Genomic DNA, 25,365 nt, shown 5'->3' with positions numbered 1-25,365 from the left:
GCGGCGGCCGCGTTCGGTGGAAGTGAGGGGGAGCCAGAGGAGGGGATGAGCATGGGGGGGAGGAGGAATGAGAGGGCCTGGGGTGCGTGGCCGTCTCCGTGGCATTGGGAGGGAGTCCGAGGAAGCAGGAGGTGGCCAGCAGGGGGGGAGGTGGCGCGCGCGCGTGCCGGCGAGCGTCGGGCACACGCCGTCCCCCTGTCGGGGAGGAAGACGACAGAGGAGGGGGAACAGGTGGGCTGGGCCGCCTGCTAGCTGGGCCGGCCTGCTGCGGCTGGGCTGCACAGGGGAAGCCCCAGGTAAGCCCTCCTTCTTTTATTTTTGTTTTCTAATTTTTCTGACATTTGTTTTGATTTAATAAATATATTAAATCATTTAATTTCCTTATGCCAATTTTTGCAGGAGCTAGATATATTATTCCAGAGCTCCTTTATAAATGACATAATTTTTGGACCATATTTCATATATATAGAAATATATTTCCAATGCAAATATTTATCGAATTAATCCAAATGGCCAAAATAAATATCCATGAGCTCCTAAAAATATTGTTTTGATTTTTATCTCTGTCCAATATTTTCAGAGGGCAACATGAGCATTTTCTTGGACCCTTTTGGAGAAATTTTTATTTGGGTCATTTCAAAAAAATGATTCTGAGGGTTCCACCAATCCTCATTTCAAATTTAAATGAAATTTAAATATGATGCACAAATGGCTAGCTAGTCTAGGTCATACCAGACTAGGGATGTGACATCGTTACAAAAGCGATTGGACTATACAATATACATGGGGGAATACTACTACTGATATGGTGGTCAACTAGAAAGTTTGATCGGTGGAAGACTCCATAATATCTGCTCTTGCTTTGTCAACATATAGTCATCATCGCTATCATCAGGGTCTAAGTCGATGTCGTTGATGATGATGCAATCCTTGGAATTGTCATCTTCTCCTCCTGGCGTGGGGTCTCCCATGAATACTCCTAGCTTCCTTGTTAGGTTGTCATTCTTCTCCACTAGTATCGTCATTTCCTCCTCTCCGTCGCGTGTAGACTTGAGTTCCTCTTCTAGCTCCAAAATCTTGATCATTGCCTTCTTCAAATCTATCATGCCTGCACACATCTGGTTCTCCTGGCAGTGAATGTGTTGGTTTAACTCCTGGATGAAAGCTGCAATGGACCTATCCCTCCTGGTGCTGATCATCTCCCATTGCTCATCTCTGCGCCCACATATCTGATAGATAGTGTCCTAAAGAGCCATGTGATAAACTTCTACAGTGCGTCCCATGGCGATGTGGGCTGCCATGCTCTTTCCTAGACTCCAGGTTGGTGCATCAAAAGAAAGCTCTATGGGCTCAGTGACTGGCATGAACGTCCTTCCTGGAACTTGAACTTGAATCATCCAACGCTCCTCTTCTGGTAAAGTGGTGATGTAGGTCCCGGTGAAGCTTGGTATTCCGATGTTCAGGTACCTAGTGACTTCCTTCAAGTGTCGTCCACAGGGTGTGTCTTCATCCGGTTGTGCAAACTTGTTCCTTGAGTACGTCATCCTATAGAGTACAAAAGTGAGAGGAGTCAGAAATGAGTAGAGAAGAGTGGTCTATGGTTTATCTTAGTGGCCGTGTCCTACAGTCAGCGTGTGCTCTAATACCATCTTGTAGCGACCAGACCTCAAACAGTCCAGTCTCTGTGCATCAGTGTCATCCCTGGATCTGTAATGCTGACACGCACAGTACTCGAGGATTTATAATAGAGTTGCAATCAGACTTATTACATCGAATGTCTCAAAAGAGAACTTATTACAATAATATGGCTTAAGGCCATCTAAAAACGATAACAGCGGAATGCTTGGAAGATAAAGTGAGTCCATCAACTCCAACGGCATAGCTGACTGAACGACAACGACCTATGGCACCTTACTCGTCGTCTGAAAAGTCCGCAACATGATATGTTGCAGCCCAAAACGGGTCCGCACATGGAATATGCTGGCAATGTAACACATAGAGTAATAAACATAATAAATGCTATCACTACATGCATATATTTCGCTGGTGGAAAGCTTTATGATTATAGTCTTTCATAAAGCCAATTTTTCCCTACATCAAAGGAAATTTTTTTATTTAACTATCATGGTGGTTGTTAAACATTGAGAAGGTTCCTCCAACTCAATCCCAATTAAGCATCATCAATTACCCAACAAAATTAATTTAGAGTGATGAGATCAACATGATGATCCAAGAACCAGATACTCAAGATGTCCATAACCCGGGACATGGCTAACCATGATTAGTTCGTACACTCTTCAGAGGTTTGCGCACTTTTCCCCACACGAATCGATCTCCTCCATTGAATTTCTCACACTACATGGTGTTTGAGAAATGGATGACGGAGACACTGGCTTTCAGAAGCATTAACTCTTTAATCTGAGTAGACAATACCACCTACATCCCCTACATCTGCTAGTCTACCACTGAAAGAGGTCACACAACATACTCAACTATGCCAGAGCCCATAAGGGCTTGTGGCTGCACACAGAAGTTTCTAGCATGAATAATCTTATGATCCCTTTGGGCCTAGGTGGCGGACCGTAGGATGATCACACGGGTACTCCGGGATATCCTTGGACAACACTGGATTCTCCAGGTGCCCGCAACCAATCCACCGAGATGTGTATTTAAGTAGCCACCTTAAGTTAACTATTAATTAACAGTACTCACATCTGTCATGGATACACTCACCCAATCCACGTCTACGAGCATAGCATAGCAATCCTAAGCATAACGTAGAAGTAACTCCCAAAGGTTTGATAATAAATAGGGCAATAGGTTCTATCTCATCATCTACTTCCCAAACCCACATGTTAAGAGATCCTACTCATGCAATGTTTAAGGGTTGTATCTAATGCATAAAAACTGGGTAATAAAGGAATATGATCAAAGTGTTACTTGCCTTGTTGATGATCTGCAAAACCTAGGGACTCGTAGTAGCACGCTTCGCACTCCGGGAATTCTATCGCAAAGAAACAATAACATACATAAGCACTCAAATAAAAGCATGGGTAAAACTCAAATAAGAAGATCTAACCAGAAAATTCATTTGAAGAACTCCGGTTTGCAAAAAGAATCAAATCAAACAGAGAAACAAAACTCAACTACGAAAGAAACAAGATTACTTATTCTGGATTAAAGTAAAATTTTATAGTACCAAAATCTTGTTCAAGTTGGTTAACCAGAAAGAGGGCTTCGAAACGAAGATCTAGGTGCTTGTTTCATCTAATTCGGATAAACGAGTGAAAAGATAAACTAAAACGAAGATCAGGGCAGAAATCACGATCGAAAATAATCGCGGGAAAACCCTGGAAAAAGAAAAACAGACGAACAGGCTAACGAACGAACGTTCGCTGTCTGCGCTAAACGAACGCCCATTGTTTAACTAAACCGAAAAAACGAACGGATCTAAAAAAAGGATCTAGGGTTTCAAAAAAAGTCGTCGGTTTTCTTTAAAAAAGAACGACGGCGGCGGCGGGTTATACCTCCGACGAGGTCGGCAGCAGTGGTGGCAGGATCGAGGTGGCGTAGGGCGGCTCCGGCAGCGGGGAGGTCGGCGGAGGCGGCGAGGCGATAGGGTGGCGGCGGCGTCGCGGGGCGGCGGCGGCGGCGGTGCAGGAATCGAGGCGGGGCTGGGCTGGCGGCTACAGTTTGGCGGCGGGGTTGGGACGCAGCTTATAAGGGCCGGTCGGGTGCAGGGTCCAGGTCGGACACGGCCCGGTAAGTCGGTTCACTTTTTTTTAAATAAATCCTGACGTAGAAAAACTAATAAAAGAAATACTAAACAAAGTCCAAAAATCCTGAAATAAATTTTCGCGGTCCTCTAAAAATATAGCGGACAAAGTGAACATTTATTTGGGCCTCTAATGCAATTTTGGAAAACACATTTTTCCTAATTCAAATAAAATAGCTATAAAACTCCAAAAATAATCTTATTTGATTTTAATATTTTCCCCCTATATTTCTTTATTTTGGAGAAGTCATTTTATCCTCTCTCTTTTATTTTCATATTAGAAATATTGGAAGAGAAAAATGATTAAAACCAAATGATCCTCTTTTTAAAATTTGAGAAAACTCAAATATGAAAATAGCGAAATCCCCAACTCTCTCCGTGGGTCTTTGAGTTGCTTAGAATTTCTAGGATCAACCAAAATGCAATAAAATATGATATGCAATGATGATCTATGTATAACATTCCAAATTGAAAATTTGGGATGTTACACTGCTGAAATTTATTGTCACTTGTTACTATGGAAAACAATCCTTTGAGGGGTTTGTTCGGGGTATCTTCACCTCAGCCAGAACCACAATTAGTTGCCCCCCAACCTACTACACCTACTGAAAATATTGAATATGAAATTCCTTCGGGTATGGTAGAACAACTACTTGCTAATCCTTATGCAAGAGATGGAACCGAACATCCTGATATGCACTTGATATACGTGGATGAAATTTGTGGATTGTTTAAGCCTGCAGATTTGCCCAGAAATGAAGCAAAGAATAAAGTTTTCCCTTTATTTTTGAAGGGAACAGCATTGACATGGTATAGGCTATGTGATGATATTGGATCTTGGAACTGGAATCGGTTGAAATTGGAATTCCATCAAAAAAATTATCCTATGCATCTAGTTCATCGTGATCAGAATTATATATATTTATATTTGGCCTCGTGAAGGAGAAAGTATCGCTCTAGCTTGGGGGAGACTTAATTCAATGTTATATTCATGCCCCAATCATGAGCTCTCAAGAGAAATTATCATTCAGAATTTTTATGCTCGACTTTCTCGTAATGTTCAATCCATGCTCGATACTTCTTGTACTGGTTCTTTTACGAAGAAGACTATTGAATTCCGTTGGGATATTTTAGAAATAATTAAAGGCAACTCTAAAGATTGGGAACTCGACGAAGATAAAGAGTCAGGTATTGAACCCAAGTTTGATTGTGTTAAATCTTTTATGAATACCGATGTTTTTCAAAAGTTTAGCACTAAATATGGACTTGACTCTGAGATAGTAGCTTCCTTTTGTGAATCTTTTGCTACTCATGTTGATCTCCCTAAGGAGAAGTGGTTCAAATATCACCCACCTATTAAAGAAGAAATTAAATAACTGGTAAAAGCTAAGGAATAAACTATCATTTACAATGTTGATCTAGTTCTTCCCACTCCTTATATTGAAAAAGCACCTTTCCCTGTTAGGATGAAGGAACATGCTAAAGTTTCAACTATGGTCAACAAAAGTTATATTAGAACACCTAAACCAGCTGAACATATTAGAGTTGAAGATAATGTTGCTATGGTTAAAGACCTCTTGGCCGATAATATTGATGGGCATGTTATTTACTTCTGTGATGAAGCTGCTAGAATTGCCAAACCCGATAAACATAGACCAGTCATTGGCATGCCTGTTGTCTTAGTTAAGATAGGATATCACTTTATCATGGTTTATGTGATATAGGTGCTAGCTTGAGTGCTATTCCTTTTTTCTTATATGAAGAAATTAAGAATGAAATAGCACCCGCTTAAATAGAAGACATAGATGCTACTATTAAACTTGCCAATAGAGATACTTGATACGTCTCCAACGTATCTATAATTTTTGATTGCTCCATGCTACTTTATATATTGTTTTGGACTATATTGGGCTTTATTTTCCACTTTTATATTATTTTTGGGACTAACCTATTAACCGGAGGCCCAACCCAGAATTGCTGTTTTTGCCTATTTCAGTGTTTCGAAGAAACGGAATATCAAACGGAGTCCAACCGGAATGAAACCTTCGGGAATGTGATTTTCTCACCGGACGTGATCCAGGAGACTTGGACCCTACTCCAAGAAGTGGCAGAGGCGGTCACGAGGGTGGAGGGCGCCCCCCTGGGCGTGCCCCCCAACCTTGTGGGCCCCCTGTCGCTCCACCGACGTACTCCTTCCTCCTATATATACCTACATACCCCCGACAGATCAAAAATGGAGCCAAAAACCTAATTATACTGCCGTAACCTTTTGTATCCACGAGATCCCATCTTGGGGCCTATTCCGGAGCTCCGCCGGAGGGGGCATCTACCACGGAGGGCTTCTACATCAACACCATAGCCCCTCCGATGAAGTGTGAGTAGTTTACTTCAGACCTTCGGGTCCATAGCTAGTAGCTAGAAGGCTTCTTCTCTCTTTTTGGATCTCAATACAATGTTCTCCCCCTCTCTTATGGAGATCTATTTAATGTAATCTTCTTTTTGTGGTGTGTTTGTTGAGATCGATGAATTGTGGGTTTATGATCCAGTATTATCTATGGAAAATATTTGAATCTTCTCTGAATTCTTTTATGTATGATTGAGTTATCTTTGCAAGTCTCTTCCAATTATCCTTTTTGGTTTGGCCAACTAGATTGGTAGTTCTTGCAATGGGAGAAGTGCTTAGCTTTGGGTTTAATCTTGCGGTGTCCTTACCCAGTGACAGAAAGGGTTGCAAGGCACGTATTGTATTGTTGCCATCGAGGATAACAAGATGGGGTTTTTGTCATATTGCATGAATTTATCCCTCTACATCATGTCATCTTGCTTAAGGTGTTACTCTGTTTTTAACTTACTACTCTAGATGCATGCTGGATAGCGGTCGATGAGTGGAGTAATAGTAGTAGATGCATAATCATTTCGATCTACTTGTATCGGACATGATGCCTATATACATTATCAATACCTAGATATGCTCATAACTATGCTCAATTCTGTCAATTGCTCAACAGTAATTTGTTCACGCACTGTAGAATATTTATGCTCTTGAGAGAAGCCACTAGTGAAACCTATGGCCCCCGGGTCTATTCTCATCATATCAATCTCTATCACTTTATTTACTTGCTTTGTTTTTTTACTTTGCCTTTTACTTTTCACTTTGCATCTATCTATCAAAAATACAAAAAATATTATTTATTATCGATATCAGATCTCACCCTCGTAAGTGACTGTGAAGGGATTGACAACCCCTAATCGTGTTGCTTGCGAGTAGCTATCGTTTTGTGTAGGTACGAGGGACTTGTGCATGGTCTCCTACTGGATTGATACCTTGGTTCTCAAAAACTGAGGGAAATACTTACGCTACTTTGCTGCGTCATCCTCTCCTCTTCGGGGAAATCCAACGCAGTGCTCAAGAGGTAGAAAGAAGAATTTCTGGCGCCGTTGCCGGGGAGGCTCACGCAAGCAAGTCAACCATACCAAGTACCCATCACAATTCCTATCTCTCGCATTACATTATATTCCTCTCGTTTTCCTCTCCCCCACTTCACCCTTGCTGTTTTATTCGCCCTCTCTTTCCCAATCTCCTCCTCTCTTTCCCGTTTGCCTTTTTCTCGTTTGCCTTTTTTGCTTGTGTGTTGGATTACTTGTTGCCATGGCACAAGATAATACCAAATTGTGTGACTTATCGAATACCAATAATAATGATTTCCTTAGTACTCCGATTGCTCCTCTTAATAATGATGAGTCTTGTGAAATCGATACCGCTTTGTTGAATCTTGTTATGAAAGATCAATTCGCCGGCCTTCCTAGTGAACATGCCGCTACTCATCTAAACAATTTTGTTGATTTGTGTGATATGCAAAAGAAGAAAGATACGGATAATAATATTGTCAAATTGAAGTTATTTCCATTTTCACTTAGAGATCGTGCTAAAGTTTGGTTTCCATCTTTGCCTAAAAATAGTATTGATTCTTCGAATAAGTGCAAAGATGCTTTCATCTCTAAGTATTTTCCTCCCGCTAAGATTATCACTCTTAGGAACGATATCATGAAGTTTAAACAACTTGATCATGAGCATGTTGCCCAATCTTGGGAAAGAATGAAATTAATGCTTCGCAATTGCCCTACTCATGGTTTGAATTTATGGATGATCATACAAATTTTTTATGCTGGATTGAATTTTGCTTCTAGAAATCTTTTAGATTCGGCCACGGGAGGCACGTTTATGGAAATTACATTTGGAGATGCTACAAAATTACTTGATAATATTATGGCTAATTATTCTCAATGGCACACCGAAAGATCTTCTAGTAAAAAGTGCATGCTATAGAAGAAATTAATGTTTTGAGTGAAAAGATGGATGAACTTATGAAGATGTTTGCTCCTAAAAATACTCCTCTTGATCCCAATGATATGCCTTTGTCTACTTTGATTGAGAATAATAATGAATCTATGGATGTGAATTTTGTTGGTAGGAATAGTTTTGGAAATAACGCGTATACAGGGAATTTTAATCCTAGGCCCTATCCTAGTAATCTTTCTAATAATTATGGAAATTCCTACAACAACTCTTATGGAAATTTTAATAAGATGCCCTCTGAATTTGAGAGTAGTGTTAAAGAGTTTATGAATTGACAAAAGAATTTTAATGATTTGCTTGAAGAGAAATTGCTTAAAGTTGATGATTTGGCTAGGAACGTTGATAGAACTTCTCTTGAAATTGATTCTTTAAAGCTTAGTTCTATTCCTCCTAAAAATGATATCAATGAGTCTCTCAAAGCTATGAGAATTTCCATTGATGAGTGCAAGGAAAGAACCGCTAGGATGCGTGCTTCCAAAGATGCCTTTATTAAAGCGTGTTCTTCCAAATCCTATGAAAATGAAGATGAAGATCTAAAAGTTATTGATGTGTCCCCCATTAAAACTTTTTTTTTGCAATATGAATCTTGATGAAACGCAATATGATCTTCCTTTACCTAGAAGGCGTTCTAAGAATTCGGAGTTTCTAGATCTTGATGATGAAATTGATGAAAGTGGGATTGAAATAAATAAAAACCGAGATGTTGCTAAACCCACTATTTTGGATCTCAAGGAGTTTAATTATGAAAATTGCTCTTTGATTGGTTGTATTTCCTTGTTGCAATCCGTGCTAGATACTCCTCATGCTTATAGTCAAAATAAGGCCTTTACCGAACACATTTTTTTTGAGGAATTGGACAGTGGGAGAGGCTCCCATTGTTGATGCCTTTACCGAACACATTGTTGATGCCTTGATGCAATCTTATGAAGAAAAACTTGAGTTGAAAGTTTCTATCCCTAGAAAACTCTATGATGAGGGGGAACCTACTATCAAAATCAAAATTAAAGATTATGAGTTTCATGCTTTGTGTGATTTGGGTGCTAGTGTCTCTACTATTCCCAAAACTTTGTGTGATTTGCTAGATTTCTGTGACTTTGATGATTGCCCTCTAAACTTGCATCATGCGGATTCCACTATTAAAAAGCCTATAGGAAGAATTAATGATATTCTTATTGTTGTAAATAGGAATTATGTGCCCGTAGATTTTATCGTTCTTGATATAGATTGCAATCCTTCATGTCCTATTATTCTTGGTAGACCTTTCCTTAGAACGATTGGTGCGATTATTGATATGAAGGAAGGGAATATTAGATTCCAATTTCCCTTAAAGAAGGGCATGGAACACTTCCCTAGAAAGAAAATAAAATTACCATATGAATCTATCATGAGAGCCACTTATGGATTGCCTACCAAAGATGGCGATACATAGATCTCCTTGCTTTTATGCCTAGCTAGGGGCGTTAAACGATAGCGCTTGTTGGGAGGCAACCCAATTTAATTTTTTGTTTTTTGTTTTTGCTTCTGTTTAGGAATAAATAATCCATCTAGCCTCTGTTTGGATGTGTTTTTTTCTTTTAATTAGTGTTTGTGCCAAGTAGAACCTATAGGATAACCTCCGATGATAGTTGATTTGATTCTGCTGAAAACAGAAACTTTGCGCTCACGAGAACAAATTCAATAAATAACAGGAACGTGATTTTGCATTGATTATTTTCGCTTCTGATCAATAGACAATTTTTCCAGTAAGTCCTATTTTGGTAGAATTTTTAGAGTTCCAGAAGTTTGCGTTAGTTACAGATTGCTACAGACTGTTCTGTTTTTGACAGATTATGTTTTTCGTGTGTTGTTTGCTTATTTTGATGAATCTATGGCTAGTAAAATAGTTTATAATCCATAGAGAAGTTGGAATACAGTAGGTTTAACACCAATATAAATAAAGAATGAGTTCATTACAGTACCTTGATGTAATCTTTTGTTTTCTTTCTCTAACGGAGCTCACGAGATTTCTTTTGAGTTTTGTGTTGTGAAGTTTTCTAGTTTGGGTGAATTCTTTTGATGGATTATGGAACAAGGAGTGGCAAGAGCCTAAGCTTGGGGATGCCCATGGAACCCCCAAGATAATCCAAGGACACCAAAAAGTCAAAGCTTGGGGATGCCCCGGAAGGCATCCCCTCTTTTGTCCACTTCCATCGGTAATTTACTTGGAGCTATATTTTTATTCACCACATGATATGTGTTTTGCTTGGAGCGTCTTGTATTATTCGTGTCTTTGCTTGTTAGTCTACCACAATCATACTTTCTGTACACACCTTTTGAGAGATCCATACATGAATTGGAATTTGTTAGAATAATCTATGTGCTTCACTTATATCTTTTGAGCTTGATAGTTTTTGCTCATAGTACTTCATTTATATCTTTTGAGTGTGATAATTTTTTGCTCTAGTGCTTCACTTATATCTTTTAGAGAACGGTGGTGGATTTGTTTTAAAAAAACTATTGATCTCTCATGCATCACTTAGATTATTTTGAGAGCCGTTAGTAATTTGATTAATGTTAATATACTTAGTATTCAAGATATGTGAAACTTTCTTTTGAGTGAATTGAATACTAAGATAAGTTTGATGCTTGATAATTGTTTTGAGATATGGAGGTGATAATATCAAAGTCGTGCTAGTTGGGTGATTATGAATTTGAGAAATTCTTGTGTTGAAGTCTGCAAGTCCCGTAGCATGCACACATGGTTAAACTTGTGTAACAAATTTGAAACATGAAGTGTACCTGGCTTGTGCATCCTTATGAGTGGCGGTCGGGGACGAGCGATGGTATTTTCCTACCAATCTATCCCTCTAGGAGCATGCGCGTAGTACTTGATTTTTGATGACTTCTAAATATTTGCAATAAGTATATGAGTTCTTTTGACTAATGTTGAGTCCATGGATTATACGCACTCTCACTTCCGCGTTTGCTAGCCTCTTCGGTACCTTGCATTGCCCTTTCTCACCTTGAGAGTTGGTGCAAACTTCGCCGGTGCATCCAAACCCCGTGACACGATACGCTCTATCACACATAAACCTCCTTATATCTTCCTCAAAACAGCCACCATACCTACCTATTATGGCATTTCCATAGCCATTCCGAGATATATTGCCATGCAACTTCCACCATCATCATCATGACATACATTACTTTTGTCATATTGCCATTGCATGATCATGTAGTTGACATCATATTTGTGGCAAGGCCACCATGCATTATTTGTCATACATGTCACTCTTGATTCATTGCACCATCCCGGTACACCGCCGGAGGCATTCATATAGAGTCATATCTTGTTCTAAGTTTCGAGTTGTAATCCTTATGTTGTAATCAATAGAAGTGTGATGATCATCATTATTAGAGCATTGCCCAAAAAAATAAAAAAAAGAAAAGAAGAAATGCCAAAAAAACGAAAGGCCCAAAAAAAGGGGAAAAAAGAAAAAAAAGAAAAGAAAAAAGGGCAATGCTACTATCTCTTTTTCCACACTTGTTCTTCAAAGTAGCACCTTGTTCTTCATGTAGTGAGTCTCATATATTGTGCTTCAAAAGTAGCACCTTGTTCTTTATGTAGTGAATCTCATATATTTTGCTTCAAAGTAGCACCTTGTTCTTCATGTAGTGAGTCTCATAAGTTTTTTTTATACTAGTGGGAATCTTTCATTATAGAACTTGGCTTGTATATTCCTACGATGGGCTTACTCAAATGCCCTAGGTCTTCATGAGCAAGAGAGTTGGATGCACACCCACTAGTTTTCTTTTGTTGAGCATTCATAGCTCTAGTGCATCCGTTGCATGGCAATCCCTACTCCTCATGTTGACATCAATTGATGGGCATCTCGATAGCCCGTTGATTATCCTCATCAATGTGAGACTTTCTCCTTTTTGTCTGCTCCACACAATCCCCATCATCATATTCTATTCCACCCATAGTGCTATATCCATGGCTCACGCTCATGTATTGCGTGAAGGTTGAAAAAGTTTGAGATTATTTAAGTATGAAACAATTGCTTGGCTTGTCATCGGGGGTATAGAAGTTGGGAACATCTCTGTGTGACGAAAATGAAGCATAGCCTAACTATATGATTTTGTAGGGATGAACTTTCTTTTGCCATGTTATTTTGAGAAGACATGATTGCTTTGATTAGTATGCTTGAAGTATTATTATTTTTTGTGTCAATATGAACTTTTGTCTTGAATCTTTCGGATCTGAATATTCATATCACAATTAAGAAGATTTACATTGAAATTATGCCAAAGTATCACTCCGCATCAAAAATTCTTTTTTTATCATTTACCTACTCGAGGACGAGCAGGAATTAAGCTTGGGGATGCTTGATAGGTCTCCAACGTATTTATAATTTTTGATTGCTCCATGCTACTTTATCTACTGTTTTGGACTATATTGGGCTTTATTTTCCACTTTTATATTATTTTTGGGACTAACCTATTAACCGGAGGCCCAGCCCAGAATTTCTATTTTTTTGCCTATTTCAGTGTTTCGAAGAAACGGTATATCATAGGGAGTCCAAACAGAATGAAACCTTCGGGAACGTGATTTTCTCACTGAACGTGATCCATGAGACTTGGACCCTACTCCCAGAACTGCCAGAGGCGGTCACGAGGGTGGAGGGCGCCCCCCTAGGCGCGCCCCCTACCTTGTGGGCCCCCCTGTCGCTCCACCGACGTACTCCTTCCTCCTATATATACCTACGTACCCCCGACAGATCAAAAACAGAGCCAAAAACCTAATTCCGCCGCCGTAACCTTCTGTATCCACAAGATCCCATCTTGGGGCCTGTTCCGGAGCTCCGCCGGAGGGGGCATCAACCATGGAGGGCTTCTACATCAACACCATAGCCCCTCCGATGAAGTGTGAGTAGTTTACTTTAGACCTTCGGGTCCATAGCTAGTAGCTAGATGGCTTCTTCTCTCTTTTTGGATCACAATACAATGTTCTCCCCCTCTCTTGTGGAGATCTATTCGATGTAATCTTCTTTTTGCGGTGTGTTTGTTGAGATCGATGAATTGTGGGTTTATGATCCAGTATTATCTATGGAAAATATTTGAATCTTCTCCGAATTCGTTTATGTATGATTGAGTTATTTTTGCAAGTCTCTTCCAATTATCCTTTTTGGTTTGGTGTCAGGACCCCGACTCAATGCCACATAGATCTAGCATGTAACCCTTCATATCACTTTGCGGCCTCACGCACGGTATTCCCACGGGTGTAGCCTTACCTTTACCCGGGACCGTTTGCGCCTTTTGGCACACGTATATGACAGTGTCGCTAGCATCCATATGATAAGGAGCCCGGGCTGACATGGCTAGTCGTAAACCCAAAGTGGCACAGACTTACAGGGACAGGCATCCATGACCCAGCATCGAACGTGTCGGTCATCAGCGAGTGAATCCAGGCTGTAGCACTGGGCTAGCAGGACTCCGGTGAACCGGGCTGTAGCGGGCTAACAGGACTCCGGTATTCATCGCGTGACATTTCCCCGAAGGGACAGACACAGGAACGAAGAAGGACACATGCCGGCCAGCCTAAGTGTTCCGGAGCAGTAGCAAGCTACCATGGCTCAGTGAAACACTAGGAGACATTTCCCGGTAAGAGAGGCTACTAAAGATAAACAACTAGATGGTCAGATCCCACACATACCAAGCATTTCAATAACATACACACAATATGCTCGATATGTGCAATACAACATGGCATCACAAAATGACTCTACGACTCAAGTAATTTATACAATAGGCTCCAAGGAGCGAGATATTACAATCATGGGTCTCATGACCCAACAATCAGAGCATACAAGTCAAAGCACGAGCGGAAGCTATCATGTCTGAGTACAGACAACTATAAATGAAAAAGGCTGAGAAGCCTGACTATCTACCAGATCTTGCCGAGGGCACAAGATCGTAGCTGAGGTAACAAGCTAAACGTCGAAGACCACGCGGAATTACTAGTGAGACTGAAGTCTCTCTGCAAAAACATAAAATAGGCAAACGTGAGTACAAATGTACCCAGCAAGACTTACATCAGCACTATCTACATATGCATCATTATCAACAAAGGGGATGGTGGGGTTTAACTGCAGCAAGCCAGCTTTGACTCTGTGGCTATCCTGAACTACGACTGCAAGTAACTCTTTTGAGGTGGCGCACACGAGTCCACATATTCACCATATCAATACACCACTATGGATCCGCTCCCGTCTCCCTACGAGAACGCCATCCATAGCACTCACGCTTATCTTGCGTATTTTAGAGTATCCACTTACACTTGTCTATGAACTATGCAAGGGGTCCAAGTTTCCATATCCGAGGAATCCGGCTATTCGAATAGATGATGTTAACCCTGCAGGGGTGTACTTCTTCACACACGCTCTCGCCACTTACCGCCCTGTACACGTCATGTACCTCGGCAACCTTCAAGCGGAAGCCGGGCGAGGGAGTCGGCCACGACCTGACTAACCGAACAAGTCTCTAGTCCAGGTTTATCGCCTATTCGGGTTCCATCCGCAAGGAGATCCGGCCGGGGTGTCGCTCACGGCCCCAAATGATGTGTGCAGGGTTCCCAAGCCCACCAACCGGGTGCCACTTGGTACACCGTGCCACTGTGCCTAGTCTGTCCCAAGCCCACCTGTACCGGGTGCCACTTGGTAGACTACTAACACTACCTACAAACACCAGAAACTAGTTGCAACTCCTGGACAGAGATCATGTTGATTAATAAGTCGAGAGGGGTCGAGTTACCGGAACCCAATGTGTGGTAGTAGCTGTTCATGGATCACAAACACAGAACTCAGTTCCTGAGGACGGCCGCAATGAGACAACCCACCATGTACTCCTACATGGCCTCTCACCGCTACCTTTACCAAATCGTGTTCACACACTTAGCTCACACACAGTAGGACATGTTCACACGCCTCTGATTCATCCCCGATGAATCAGACCTGACTCGACTCTAAGCAGTAGCAGGCATGACAAACAAACATGAATGAGTAGGCACAACAGGGCTCAAACAACTCCTACTCATGCTAGTGGGTTTCATCTATTTACTGTGGCAATGACAGGTCATGCAAAGGATAAAGGGGTTCAGCTACCGCAGCAAGTAACAAATATATCGTTGTTGTCCTAATGCAGTAAAAGAGAGCGGGAGCAAGAGAGTGGGATTGTACCGGAATGAACAAGGGGGTTTTGCTTGCCTGGCACTTCTGAAGATAATATAGCTCTTCATCGGTGTCATCGATCACATCATCGGTACACGCCTATCGAGAGGGGACAACACCGGCAAACAGAAGGAAACACAATCAATGCAATGCACAATATGATGCATGCTATGACATGGCAACATGCTGGTGTTTTGAGCTAATGCAACTAGCAACAAGTTAAATGGGGTTGGTTTGAATACAAGATTCAAATTTAAACTCCATATGTGATTATTCAAATGCCATTTACTTCATTTGCCCTAAACAGTAGTGATAAGTTGTTCTAACATGGATGAAAATGGTACAGATGGATTCCTTGAATTTTTCTGATAATTTTTCATATATAAATTATTTAATTTGGAGTTACGGTTGAATTTCTATGATTTTTAGAAGTTTTAGCTATTTTCTGGAATTTCCTGAATATTAATAAATCCAGAAAATACTTATTGCGTCAGCACCACGTCACAGTGACGTCAGCAGGTCAAAGGCGTCGACCAGGTCAAACCTGACCAGTGGGGTCCACTGGTCAGTGACCCAGTCAACTAACCAAGTTAGTTTAGCCCTAACTAACTTAGTTAGCCGGGCGGGGCCCACATGTCAGTGGCCTATCTAATTAGCTAACTTAACTAACGCTAACTAATCTGACCCTAATCAAGCAGGCTCCTGGGCCCACACGTCAGGGGGTCAAACCCCGGGTCAAACCCGCCGGAGTTGACCCGCGGCTTGTCGCCGGCGACGCCAGCAACGGCGGAGGGCGTCGGAAACGCTCTTTCGGCGACCAAATCGGCGACTGAGGGGCTCTACGCGTAGCTGGGAGTCGCCCGCATCCATCTGTGCAAACGGCAGGGGCTGAGGTGGCCCGAGCTCACCGGAACGGGGCCCGCGGCGGCGACCGGAGTTCGGGCCAGCACGGGCACGGGGCTACGCTTGGCGAGCGAGCGAGCTGAGAGGCTGGGCAGCACCTGCTAGTCATGGGGAGCACTAAGAGCAGCTCAGTGGGGCCAGGGGAGCACGGAGGCTATGCGTGCAGCAGCAATGGCGGACGGTGGCTTCGGTGCTCGTGGGGAGAGCATGCTGAGTTAGGGGAGAGGGTCAGTGACTCACGGCGATGACGAGGGGACGCTCGGCGAGGTCGGGGACGGTCCGGAGCCGGCGAATTTGACGAAGATGGCCGGCGGGTCCGAGGTAGAAGACGACGGCGATGGCGGCGATGCAGGGCTTCCGGAGGGCTGTGGATCGGTGGGGAGGAAGAGGGGGTCGAGGCGGAGCTCCTGGGTGCATCGGCGAGGCTAGGGGTGGCCGGTGGCCATGGGTACAGCGACGATGACGGCGAGCTCCGCTCGGTGGTGTGCGCGGGAGGGAAGCAGAGGAGGGAACGGGGTCCAGGGGAAGAGAGGGGAGGTGCAGGGGGCGAGGGGGAGTGCGTGGCTCCCTCGGGTGCCTCCAGCGGCGAGCAGGTAAGCAGGAGGTGGCCGGAGCGTGCGCGCGCGCGTCGGGCACACGCCCTCCTGCCTACTGGCAGGAGGTTGAAGACGGTGGCGACCACGGTGGGCTGGGCCGCACAGTGCTGGACCAGCACAGGAGCTGGGCCGGCTCTGGTGGGCTGCACGGGTGAGGCCAGGTAAGTCCAGGTAAGTTCTGTTTTATATTTTTCTGTTCTGTTTTGTTTTATTTAATTTATTTTGCCACTATTTTGAATTTAAAATAATTCAAACAATGCCAAAAACTCCTCTGAATATTTTATATTGCTAGATGGACTTTTCCAAAAGCTTATAAAATATTTCAGGGGTATTTGAAATTATATTCTAATTATATGAATATAACTCAAATTCAAATAGCTAATGAATTAAATCCAGAGTCCCAAAAATAAATCCTTAAAAATGTTCAATATTTTGGTTGGGACCAGAACCCTTACCAAAAATTACCAAACATTTAAGAGGAGCACTTTGGAGCAATGAATGAGATTTCTAGGGTTTTTGCCCCTCTTTTATTTAGGGTTTTGAGGCTTCCAATATTCCTCAATTCAAGTTTCAAAAATATAGACATGATGCACACATGAAGCTAGCCTAGAGCAATGCCGAAAGCTAGGGATGTGACAACTCACCCCCACTAAACAAGAATCTCGTCTCGAGATTCAAGCATAGGGTAGGATGAAGGGGAAACGCAAACTAGTACAATCTTCACGATCCAGGGTGCACTTCAGTTGAACGTTGATTCATTCACCATCATTGTCTTAATGTCTTGTTCTGAGAACTCCAGCTAATCATGACAACGAGAGGAAAGGAAAGACCCTAAAAGAATCGTTCTTCTCGAAGATCGAACAACTCAGGATTAACTCACGGAATGGGACATAGCAACATCTCTCGAGCTGAGAGACGAAGCATACCTCTAGAGGGATGGAGTGGAGCAGGTGACGAGGTTCACTAGGTAGACAACAATTCCAGACTTAAGAAGGTGGCGATCGGTTGTCAACGTAGCGAGGAGTTGGATTGCCATGATACCACAACGAGGCATCTTAGGGATGGTGACTCGTAGATATATCCCCTTAAGTGGCAAAAAGAATTACCTTTGATTCAAAGATCATTGAAACTCTTTATACCAGCCTAAGGCAATCACAAGCAATCGATTGGCGGGGTCGGTAGAATGGCATACTCGGACTTGGATGATGTGGATTACCTTGTTGAAGACAACGTAATGGATGAATTTTCTTATCACCGGAAATGGATGAGACCCATGGTAGAATGGCACATTGGCGGTGCAAGCTGGGAACAAAATGCAAATGTTGGGAATGATTCTGGTAACTGGGGAAGAACCCAACAATAGAGAGTGAATTCACTGTTTGAGTAGGTCATAGTATTGCCGAGGAAACTGAGAGCAACCCAGCTAGTGCCGAGGATAACACGTAGCGCTTGTGCGTGCTCTCAAGAACTTGAGCATTTCCACAATCATCAAGGTTTTATCAACATCCGTGTCAAGGGTGCTGACAACACAACATACTACCATGATGGCTAATGATGGATGATGCAGATGCAAAGGAAGATAACACCTTCTCAGATTTCACCTTAGCGAGGCTAAGGAACAAAATCCGGATGATCGACCGAGAGACATTTAGCACTCCGCTTCTAATGTTCTCCTTGACGTGCTAGTGTAACCCATTCATAGATATGGTTTGATAACTAGAACATCAAGTAAGGTCGGACTTCGGGAGCAATAGAATCCATAAGGAACAGTTACGGAGGTAAATCCTATGAAATCCTTATGGGGAGGTGGCCAACTTCCTCAAACAAGATACTACAATGATAGGTCTTCCGGCTGGGTGTGTTGGCCACGACATCCACTTTACCGGTTATCGAGGGACCAATATTATAGTTCTTGGGAAATGTTCCAACCATCATATCTGCCTGAGATTCAGATCTGGTTGGTGTCAGGATATTCCAGACTCATCGGGTCTAGAAAGAAAAATGAAAGTTTGCAACACAAATCGACGAAATGACGTTGCGGGATTCTCGGGAAATGAACTATGATAGCAAGCTCCAAAACATGAGCTGGATCTGCTACAAACATGTGAACACGTTGTCCCAGACAAGCATGGCCACGTAGTAGTCTTATAATTAAACACTACCGAGTTCAGGTGGGGAACCATCATCGAGGATATCGAAGTCTTTACGCAAGTCCATGGATTAGATCCCAAGCATAGACTTCTTTTCCTTGAACGAGTCAATCAGTGGCTTGGTGTGCTAGGATATACATATGGAATGAAGATGATCAGTCTAACAGACCACAGAACTCTTCGCACGTGCATGACCGACTTGGGATGATTCCAAAAGAGCAAAAACAAACTTTCTCGAATTCACGACGGCAACTTACATCAAAATGCACATGAATCAAAGGAAGTCACTCCTTTCATCAAACAAGTACTTCATGAGCTAGCATGAAGAAAATGCTTTCAAAAGTTTCCAACACTAACTTAATGTTCAACAACATCATGGAGGAGATAAGGATGTTGTCAATGGGCTCAACAACAACTCATCGGAATTTCCATATCACTGGACTTCCACCATCATGTGAACACGGTGATAGCATTGATCAGACCCAAAAGATATAATGGTGTATGCTCGAGGGATCAACCACGAGTAAGACAACATTACGAACATCGTTGGTTCTGACTTGATTTGACGATAGCCCACACTCAAATCAACGGATTGATAAGACAATAGGTCCAGCAACTGATCACAGGGACCAATCGATGAAGATATCATATTTCTTCAATACACACTACACAAGAATATCCCTTTGGAATGAACTAAGTTAGGCAAGCTTTTATCTTCCAACCCTCCAAGTTGTCGTTTAGCTTAACCAACTAGCTCAGGGATATCTAACACCGACTCTTGGAGAGAAAGTGGTTCACAAGAAACCAACTTGATCACGAGCTCAACATAGCGGTCAGGTGACAACCTGGTAATACTTCTGAGAAGATATTCAGAAAATCATGAACCACCGGTATGTTAATAAGCTCGAGAACAATCTTGCTTTTCAGGGCAAGACGATATGATCAATAAAGCAAGGATTTGAAATAATCCTAACTCATCGATCGAGGAGTGAACCAGGAGAATGGACTAGGTAGCACGATCAATCTTAGAATGATGATTCAATAACCAACATACTAGGAATAAGATTATTGTCCATTAACTACCAAGCAATGGGGTTGCTAGGAGTATTGAGTTCACACATCATGATTCACTTGTCGGCACTCCGGCTGCAACAACACGGAACCGAGGAATGAAAAAGGATGGCGAGAAGTATCACTATGTCAAGAATTCACAAAAGGTGGTGCAATTCTCATGAAATTCCTGTCATAAAGAAGGTAATACTTCAGGGTAGAGCAGACCAGAAGCTGGATTGTAACTTGATCTGCGGAACACAACTACTTTGACCCAATCCTAAATATGGATGAGATACTGGAGTTTGTTTCTCCTATTCATTCTGAAATAGAATGGCTTGGCGGACCACAAGGGTAATAGACATCAACGAACGAATGTACGCATACTCTTGACTATCAATTGATAGACGAGGGCCAGAAAACAACTAAAGGGGAACAACTCGAGGAACATATAACTTTCTGAGTTGTGGATGCATAGATTAGTATGTCGAGCGAAGTTCAACATAATTCTTCCGGGTAACCCATGCAGAAAGGTAGAACTGGCAGAGCCACAATATATAATGGAGAACTCATCAAGAGCACTCTGGTTGTGATTGTTCAGTTTAACGAGGAACTTCTGCCATAAGTAGTTCATGGTATTTGGAAGAAGAAAATACCACGGACTTCAAGGACTATCGCAAAGGTTACTAATAACCTAAGGGAGCTAGCAATTACTATCAACATGAAATAAGTAGAGTGAATCTCGGGTTCAAGAACCCAGGAATAGAATACCTATTACTAAGTAGCATCTCGGGATGCTTTCGAGAATGATGGCCAGAATCATCACACTGGGAACACAAATCATGGCTAAATTACTAGGTGACTCCCTAAATACCTAGGGTCATAATAGTAACTCCAACATAATTGTCAAGGCAATAGAATACCTCAACTTAACCATTAGTGTGATTGAGCTGGCATAAAGGAACATCGAAACCAGGAGGAAGGGATTTGCAAATGCATCCGACTAGTTAGAAACCTGGGATGACTCGGACAGCATAACGGCTGTAAATGCTCAGAAAAGATTTGAGACATTCACAAAAATGGTGGCATAACCACTCAGAAACACAATATCAAGGTTTCGAGATCAACAGTTAACGTACGGAAGTAGTAGAAACTGAACTCAAGCTTAAATCCAACAATCTTATAAGTCCACTGATTAGTAACACGTGATCCTGATAGAAAGAAAAGATAGCCTAGTTCTTAATCCCCGTAGAAGAGAGGATGATGACTCAGATCAGAAGGCCATGAGGTATAAGGAGTAAAAAGAGCCTTACGTTCCATCCCACAATCAATTACCTTATATAACTAAAGAATTTCTAGACTCAACTTCGACCAGTTTGGCTTGGTAATCCTACAGGCAGTCAAGCTCTGATACCAACGCTGTCAGGACCCCGACTCAATGCCACATAGATCTAGCATGTAACCCTTCATATCACTTTGCGGCCTCACGCACGGTATTCCCACGGGTGTCGCCTTACCTTTACCCGGGACCGTTTGCGCCTTTTGGCACACGTATATGACAGTGTCGCTAGCATCCATATGATAAGGAGCCCGGGCTGACATGGCTAGTCGTAAACCCAAAGTGGCACAGACTTACAGGGACAGGCATCCATGACCCAGCATCGAACGTGTCGGTCATCAGCGAGTGAATCCAGGCTGTAGCACTGGGCTAGCAGGACTCCGGTGAACCGGGCTGTAGCGGGCTAACAGGACTCCGGTATTCATCGCGTGACATTTCCCCGAAGGGACAGACACAGGAACGAAGAAGGACACATGCCGGCCAGCCTAAGTGTTCCGGAGCAGTAGCAAGCTACCATGGCTCAGTGAAACACTAGGAGACATTTCCCGGTAAGAGAGGCTACTAAAGATAAACAACTAGATGGTCAGATCCCACACATACCAAGCATTTCAATAACATACACACAATATGCTCGATATGTGCAATACAACATGGCATCACAAAATGACTCTATGACTCAAGTAATTTATACAATAGGCTCCGAGGAGCGAGATATTACAATCATGGGTCTCATGACCCAACAATCAGAGCATACAAGTCAAAGCACAAGCGGAAGCTATCATGTCTGAGTACAGACAACTATAAATGAAAAAGGCTGAGAAGCCTGACTATCTACCAGATCCTGCCGAGGGCACAAGATCGTAGCTGAGGTAACAAGCTAAACGTCGAAGACCATGCGGAATTACTAGTGAGACTGAAGTCTCTCTGCAAAAACATAAAATAGGCAAAACGTGAGTACAAATGTACCCAGCAAGACTTACATCAGCACTATCTACATATGCATCATTATCAACAAAGGGGATGGTGGGGTTTAACTGCAGCAAGCCAGCTTTGACTCTGTGGCTATCCTGAACTACGACTTCAAGTAACTCTTTTGAGGTGGCGCACACGAGTCCACATATTCACCATATCAATACACCACTATGGATCCGCTCCCGTCTCCCTACGAGAACGCCATCCATAGCACTCACGCTTATCTTGCGTATTTTAGAGTATCCACTTACACTTTTCTATGAACTATGCAAGGGGTCCAAGTTTCCATATCCGAGGAATCCGGCTATTCGAATTGATGATGTTAACCCTGCAGGGGTGTACTTCTTCACACACGCTCTCGCCACTTACCGCCCTGTACACGTCATGTACCTCGGAAACCTTCAAGCGGAAGCCGGGCGAGGGAGTCGGCCACGACCTGACTAACCGAACAAGTCTCTAGTCCAGGTTTATCGCCTATTCGGGTTCCATCCGCAAGGAGATCCGGCCGGGGTGTCGCTCACGGCCCCAAACGATGTGTGCAGGGTTCCCAAGCCCACCAACCGGTGCCACTTGGTACACCGTGCCACTGTGCCTAGTCTGTCCCAAGCCCACCTGTACCGGGTGCCACTTGGTAGACTACTAACACTACCTACAAACACCAGAAACTAGTTGCAACTCCTGGACAGAGATCATGTTGATTAATAAGTCGAGAGGGGTCGAGTTACCGGAACCCAATGTGTGGTAGTAGCTGTTCATGGATCACAAACACAGAACTCAGTTCCTGAGGACGGCCGCAATGAGACAACCCACCATGTACTCCTACATGGCCTCTCACCGCTACCTTTACCAAATCGTGTTCACACACTTAGCTCACACACAGTAGGACATGTTCACACGCCTCTGATTCATCCCCGATGAATCAGACCTGACTCGACTCTAAGCAGTAGCAGGCATGACAAACAAACATGAATGAGTAGGCACAACAGGGCTCAAACAACTCCTACTCATGCTAGTGGGTTTCATCTATTTACTGTGGCAATGACAGGTCATGCAAAGGATAAAGGGGTTCAGCTACCGCAGCAAGTAACAAATATATCGTTGTTGTCCTAATGCAGTAAAAGAGAGCGGGAGCAAGAGGGTGGGATTGTATCGGAATGAACAAGGGGGTTTTGCTTGCCTGGCACTTCTGAAGATAATATAGCTCTTCATCGGTGTCATCGATCACATCATCGGTACACGCCTATCGAGAGGGGACAACACCGGCAAACAGAAGGAAACACAATCAATGCAATGCACAATATGATGCATGCTATGACATGGCAACATTCTGGTGTTTTGAGCTAATGCAACTAGCAACAAGTTAAATGGGGTTGGTTTGAATACAAGATTCAAATTTAAACTCCATATGTGATTATTCAAATGCCATTTACTTCATTTGCCCTAAACAGTAGTGATAAGTTGTTCTAACATGCATGAAAATGGTACAGATGGATTCCTTGTATTTTTCTGATAATTTTTCATATATAAATTATTTAATTTGGAGTTACGGTTGAATTTCTATGATTTTTAGAAGTTTTAGCTATTTTCTGGAATTTCCTGAATATTAATAAATCCAGAAAATACTTATTGCGTCAGCACCACGTCACAGTGACGTCAGCAGGTCAAAGGCGTCGACCAGGTCAAACCTGACCAGTGGGGTCCACTGGTCAGTGACCCAGTCAACTAACCAAGTTAGTTTAGCCCTAACTAACTTAGTTAGCCGGGCGGGGCCCGCATGTCAGTGGCCTATCTAATTAGCTAACTTAACTAACGCTAACTAATCTGACCCTAATCAAGCAGGCTCCTGGGCCCACACGTCAGGGGGTCAAACCCCGGGTCAAACCCACCGGAGTTGACCCGCGGCTTGTCGCCGGCGACGCCAGCAACGGCGGAGGGCATCGGAAACGCTCTTTCGGCGACCAAATCGGCGACTGAGGGGCTCTACGCGTAGCTGGGAGTCGCCCGCATCCATCTGTGCAAACGGCAGGGGCTGAGGTGGCCCGAGCTCACCGGAACGGGGCCCGCGGCGGCGACCGGAGTTCGGGCCAGCACGGGCACGGGGCTACGCTTGGCGAGCGAGCGAGCTGAGAGGCTGGGCAGCACCTGCTAGTCATGGGGAGCACTAAGAGCAGCTCAGTCGGGCCAGGGGAGCACGGAGGCTATGCGTGCAGCAGCAATGGCGGACGGTGGCTTCGGTGCTCGTGGGGAACGGCGGTACGGCACGAAGGGGAGCATGCTGAGTTAGGGGAGAGGGTCAGTGACTCACGGCGATGACGAGGGGACGCTCGGCGAGGTCGGGGACGGTCCGGAGCCGGCGAATTTGACGAAGATGGCCGGCGGGTCCGAGGTAGAAGACGACGGCGATGGCGGTGATGCAGGGCTTCCGGAGGGCTGTGGATCGGTGGGGAGGAAGAGGGGGTCGAGGCGGAGCTCCTGGGTGCATCGGCGAGGCTAGGGGTGGCCGGTGGCCATGGGTACGGCGACGATGACGGCGAGCTCCGCTCGGTGGTGTGCGCGGGAGGGAAGCAGAGGAGGGAACGGGGTCCAGGGGAAGAGAGGGGAGGTGCAGGGGGCGAGGGGGAGTGCGTGGCTCCCTCGGGTGCCTCCAGCGGCGAGCAGGTAAGCAGGAGGTGGCCGGAGCGTGCGCGCGCGCGTCGGGCACACGCCCTCCTGCCTACTGGCAGGAGGTTGAAGACGGTGGCGACCACGGTGGGCTGGGCCGCACAGTGCTGGACCAGCACAGGAGCTGGGCCGGCTCTGGTGGGCTACACGGGTGAGGCCAGGTAAGTCCAGGTAAGTTCTGTTTTATATTTTTCTGTTCTGTTTTGTTTAATTTAATTTATTTTGCCACTGTTTTGAATTTAAAATAATTCAAACAATGCCAAAAACTCCTCTGAATATTTTATATTGCTAGATGGACTTTTCCAAAAGCTTATAAAATATTTCAGGGGTATTTGAAATTATATTCTAATTATA

The sequence above is a fragment of the Triticum dicoccoides genome, chromosome 7B, assembly GCF_002162155.2.
Source record: "Triticum dicoccoides isolate Atlit2015 ecotype Zavitan chromosome 7B, WEW_v2.0, whole genome shotgun sequence".
Classification (NCBI taxonomy): Eukaryota; Viridiplantae; Streptophyta; class Magnoliopsida; order Poales; family Poaceae; genus Triticum; species Triticum dicoccoides.
The sequence above is the reverse complement of the archived record's forward strand: the minus strand, read 5'-3'. Positions refer to the sequence as shown.